Source organism: Cricetulus griseus, chromosome 4 (assembly GCF_003668045.3).
Source record: "Cricetulus griseus strain 17A/GY chromosome 4, alternate assembly CriGri-PICRH-1.0, whole genome shotgun sequence".
Classification (NCBI taxonomy): domain Eukaryota; kingdom Metazoa; phylum Chordata; class Mammalia; order Rodentia; family Cricetidae; genus Cricetulus; species Cricetulus griseus.
Window position 1 is genome coordinate 119,924,358 of NC_048597.1, and position 6,000 is coordinate 119,930,357.

A 6,000-nucleotide genomic window follows, 5' to 3' on the forward strand; every position below is an offset into this window, starting at 1 on the left:
AATAAACCCCAAAGTTTATGCCAGCTTAGGCAAGCATTTGACTACACCACTTACTACAATTCACCTCATTAAAATACACTACAGTTTCTGTCACATGTTTTGTTTTGTTTTGTTTTTTTCTTGACACTTTCTTTATAATCATTCCATTGTCTGTTACCAGTTAGGGCAAACCTCCAGGTTGGTTAAAGAACATTAAATGGATATTGTAATGTGCTTAATTTGTGAAATGCAAATCCTTTCACAATTCTTTTTTTTTTATGCAAACTGCACGAGGCTTTATTATAGTATTTTAACGAGCTAACCCCATATTAGCTCGGGCCTTCCATCCATCCACCATGGCAGATGGCTAGGAAAGACAGCTCGAAGCCTTTGCATAGAGATCTTATAGGGCAGTGTAAGGGGAGTGTCTAGGGGTATGCACAGGCTCAGGATTTGTGTGCCTCCAGGCTTGGAGGGTTTGCCCTGTGTTAATTGGTCTACTGGTTGTTATGGCACATAGGCCCTCCCAGGGTGGTTGCTATGCTCTGCACGTCATTGCTGTGTGCTTGTCCATAAAGCACACCCAGAGACATAAAGTCTAGCACCACTTCTGATTTGTTCCTTGGCACAAGGCAGGCATCTGACTTCCTAGTGACTAAGACAAAGTCAGACAAATATGTGTTTGGCTGTTATGGCTGCTGAAATGGGGAGCTGGTCCCTTCATTCCCCCATTTTTTTAAAAATTCCAATCATGGAATTGTTGTCTCTCTAGCGTCCTCATCAGGGACTGAAAGATATTGTTGTCCCCCATGTAAGAGAGTTCCTTTTGACTTAGCATTTTTACCAGGGAAAATGGTCAATGTATTCATTCCCATGCTACTTCCTGCTGACTTTGGGACAAAGTTAGGGACCCAAGAAGGCTGGAATGCTAGTCAAAAGCAAAAATGGGAATTTAGGCAATGGGGAATCCATCAGGAGCTGTTGGCAGACTTTATTGCAGAGACGGGGGTGTCCACTTAAGCTGGACTGGTTCACATACACAGCAAGTCCAGGGCTCACAGTCTAATTAGGAACAGTCTGTAGTCAGCAACTGGTATACACAGATGTTTCTGCCAGAAGCAGAAACATGTTTAAGACATGTTTAAACTAGGAACAGACGTTTAAACCTTATTTACTGAAGCCCATTGTGCAGAAAAAGCAGATATCTGGATATCTGTTTAAACTGCAAGAACATATTTATAATTTTGAGTCCTAACAATAACTACAGATATAAGCATGTACATTTTTCTTGTGTCCAGAGAGCCAGGTATGGATTGGACAGAGGTGCCTTTGGCCTGATGAGAAGCCCTTTAAATTTATACCCAAATGACAACCAGAATAAACCTAAAAACCTTGAGCTTGTGGCTGAACAGTAGGTAGTCATTACTTTATATCAGCTAACATGCTGACCGTAGTCTTGTGGATCTGACTGTCTGATGCTGTCAAGCTGACAACCATTAATATTTCAGAGATCTGAGAAGGGTATATTTTATCTGAATCTAGTAAAAAGTGACAGAAGCCATTTCAAAGCCTGTCCAAATACAGGTAGCCATACCCAAGTCTCTCCATTATCGCTGGAGGCAGATGTCTCAAAGAACAGCAATCTTCTCCAGGCCTATAAGGTGAGAGTTTTTTCTCTCTGTGGAAGAGTGACATGGAAAAGACTGACCTTGTTGTGTCTAGGCAAAGAGGGTGCAATCAATTTTCCAGTGTCCAGCAGCTTCGTCCACAGTCTTGGCCAGGTCCTGGCAGGCAACATGTATCACATCTGAGCATCTCGCTCACTGGTCAGGTGCAGGAACTGGGGTGCCTCATAATCTTCTTTGGAGACTTTGGGTCACTGTCAGGATCTGATATTATAAACTTTAAAGATAACAATTTAAATGCCATATTTTGAAGGTCTCTGAAGCATTAGAGGTTTGTCTGTCTGTTTTAGTTACTTGCCTTATGCACACATTAAGCATACAGGTGGCTAGGTAAGGTCTTATTTCTGTAATTAATTTTCAGTGCAACTGTAACTGGTTTTAAGTAAAATATTTGAAACTTAGCACAGCTGAATTTAAAACTGCATAGAGTTACCTTATATTCCTTAAACAGCAGCTACATGTACACATTTTAGTTACTTGCTTAAACTTAACCATGAGACAGGGTTTCTCTGGCTTTGGAGCCGGTCCTGGAATTCACTCTACCAAACATGCTGGTCTTGAACTCATAAAGATCCACCTGCCTCTGCCTCCTGAGTGCTGGGATTAAAGGCCTGTGCCACCAATGCCCTAAACTTAACTTCTGAAAACATAAACTGTGACATCTTATAATAGATTAGCAGCTTTGATAAAACAAGAACTTTACACTGTCAGGCTTTGCTTAAAAATGATTCTAAATTGAAGCTCTTTAAATACAAACATTAATAAAAGACCTTTAAAAAAACATAAACATTTAAAAACTGTGTTTAAAAAGAAATTTAAATTCCTTTAATGTCTTTCTGTAATATATAGAAGCATTAACAATTTAAATCTTAACTGAAAAACTTGTTTCTAAGATGGTATCTCTAATTTCCATGCAGTCATCTTTAGTCAAGATGGCGGTTCAAGTATCCTTTTTTAACTTCAGCAAAATGGCTACCACTCATTTTGTGCGATGTGGCTGGCTACAAAATGGCAGTGACCTGCACCATTTGTTTTAGATGTATGCTTGTAACAGGACTTAGATTATGCCAGGAAATAGATAGAACATTTTAAAACAATTATACATAATTTACTTGAGAAATAAACAGAACTTTTAAATCAGAATTAACCTAATGTGGTCAAAATTTTAACTTATATTACCAATTTTTAAAATTTGTAGACATGAGAAACCATAGCAAACAGTTTACATTTTTCTCCGACTTTTAACAACTTTTCCTCTGACCTTCTATGACTTGCTTTAACACTCTATAACGTTCTATAAACCTTCAGTTCATTACTCTGATTTTTTTTAGATATTCTTAGACAAATTTCTTTTTTTCTTTCTCTATTACTTTAGTCTCCTATATTTTCTTAGTCAACACTAAAACTCTTATCAAAGTCCTTCTTAAAGTTTTTATTTTATTTTATTTTATTTTATAACTTTAAGGGCGTTTCTTTAGAACCTCAGGATCAGACCAGATAGTTCACCCACCCCAGCTCCATGTGCTCAGGGCAGAGACCTGGGGGTGGGGGTGCTGCTGGTAATCCCAGACCCTTGGCCAATGCAGGGGTGGGGAAACAGACCCCCTGGGTTGCCCTGCATACCGTGTGTGTGGAGCACAGAGAAAGCCAGGCAGCCAGGCAGATGGTTGCCTTGCAGACATGTGCTCAGGGCAGGGAAATTCCCACCGCAAGTCAGGACCCACAGCAGGATGGCAGTTGGGGCAAAGAGAGCCCCACTTTGCATGCCTCACAGACCAGCAGGTGAGGATAGAAAATCAGACTCACCTACATCTGCCAGTCTCAGCTATGAGGGCTTCAGCAATGGTTGGAGTTCAGAGTAGCAGCCTCAGGGAACTCTGCCGAAGCACATTATTATAACCCATGGCGATGGCAGAGGAACTCCTGTCCCATGCCACGTGCTCAGGGAAGCAAGACCCCTAACACATGCATCCCACATGCATGTGCAGTAGGGACAGAAAGAGATGCTTAACACACAGCACAAATTGTTGGGAGCTACAGAGTACCGTGCCTACAAGATGGCACCGGTTTCTGCCTTCCGCCAGCCCGACAGTGAGTGCTCTCTGTGGTAAACAACTCCTAATTTGGTAAAGGCTATGAATCCTCTTAATTCTGCTTGGAGACAACCTATCCTGGCATGCCACATGGGGTTAGGTGATTGGTAGTTGTAGGCTATATCAGGCCCCGTCTTCCTGTACCCAGGGCCACTCCCTGTAAATCAAGTTTCCCGAGTAAAACTGTGAGAAGAAGATTCCTCGGTGTTGCATTGTTCTTGCTGGTCAAGGGTGGTGACAACAAGTGGTGGCCCATACGGGGATTCAGAACTTCTCATAGTCGGGGAGGCGCCGGTAAGTTCCCAAGGAAAGTGGGACAAGTAGGTCCGAGGTGAAGGTGGCAATAAGGTCTCTGGTAAGGAGCAATAAGGACCTCAGTAAAGAGGCAATAAGGTCTCCGGATAGGAACAAGACTTCACAGCCAAAGCGAACTGAAAGTAAAAGCCTCACTCCTGCTTTAACTAGCAGGGTGAAGATTTAGTACATGGACCCCGCTGCTATAGTGGTGATTTGGCTGCTTTTTAACATTGCAGTGTGGGCTTTCGTTTTTTGTGGTGTTATCCAACTTGTACGCCTCAGGAGCACACAAACTAAAACAAAAGCACAATGTGATCGTCACGGTCACATCCAATTTTTCTGGCTCTTCAAGAGCTGCTTCATTCTAGAAAATTAAAGTTAACTAAAGCCACATTGCAGAGGTTCCTGAATGAATGTGATGCCATTGCACCCTGGTTCTCGGTTTTGGGCAATCTCTTGGTGGCTAGTTGGGATAAGTTAGGGAAAGATCTGGATTTTTTCTGGGAACAAGGAATGTTGAAGCCGTGTGTTCGGCCAGTATGGAGACTAGTACGCAGCTGTCTAGAGGATCAGGAGGGAAATAAGAAAGCTATAGCAAATGGACAAGCTGCCCTTGAAATGCTTCAAGAAGAAAGATCAGAACAGTCAGAAAGTGAGGCTGGAAAGGAAAAACGGAAAGGGAATAAGAAGCGAGTCTATCCTTCTCTGGGAGAGTTGAGGAAGGAGTTAAAAGAACCAGGAGAGGATTCAGAATCAGAGCAGGATATATATGAGGATGAGAACCTCTCAGAGGATGAGGAGGGGAAGATTATTGAGCTCATGGAAAAACATTCCTTAAAAGTACCAGAGAAACAGTGCCCTAAAATGGCGACTGTAAAGCAAGGGCACCACCCTACTGCTCCTCCCCCCTACTGCTCACAAGAGGAAGTAAGAGTTCCTGGTTGTTCTACCTTCTGTCCGCAAGTCTGGCGTACTGTTCGAACTGAGTTTTAGATTGCTCTACCACTGGCTTATCCAGTTTTCATGGATGGTAACTAACAGAGATATCATGAGCCGCTGGACTATAAAATAGTCAAGGCTCTGGCAGAATCGGTGCGCACCTATGGGGTGACAGCTTTCACAATTGCCCAGGTAGAAGCACTCAATCACTTTTGTATGACACCTGGTGACTGGATGAATTTGGTAAGAGCTTGTTTACCGCCAGGACAATATTTAGATTGGAGGGCTTTCCAAATTGAATTTGCCAATGATCAAGGTGCGGCTAACCTCGAGGCTGGTAATCCAGCCTGGGATGTAGACATGCTTCTTGGTCAGGGATGTTTTGCACAGCAACAAACAGGATACCCAAATCAAGTGTATGATCAGATTAACCAAATAGCCATTAGGGTATGAATGGATAGTGCTACCACAGGGGATGGTCAATAGTCCTACTATGTGTCAGTTGTTTGTTGCAGAAGCTATTGCTCCTTTGAGAGTGACCATCCAAAGATTAGATGTGTTCATTACGTGGATGATATTTTATTGCCTGCCAAGGATGATAAAACGCACAATAAGGCGTAATAAAATTGGTAAAATTGCTTGAGATGTGTAATTTAGTCATAGCCTCAGAAAAGGTACAAAAGGACACTGTTATTAACTGTCTAGGGGCTAAGGTTCTCCCTCATACAGTTATTCCACAGAAGATAGAGATTAGAAAAAGATAATTTAAAAAGTCTTAATGATTTTCAGAAGTTGTTGGGAGATATAAATTGGATAAGGTGTTATTTAAAATTACCTAATTATGAGTTGAAACCATTGTATAATATTCTCAATGGTGATTCAGGGTTAGATTCACCTAGGCAGATAACAGCTAAAGCCAGAGAAGCTTTAAAGAAAGTGGAGACAGAATTAAAAACTGCCAGCCTTAAAAGCCTAATAGAAAACATGGATATTCTTTTGTGTGTGCT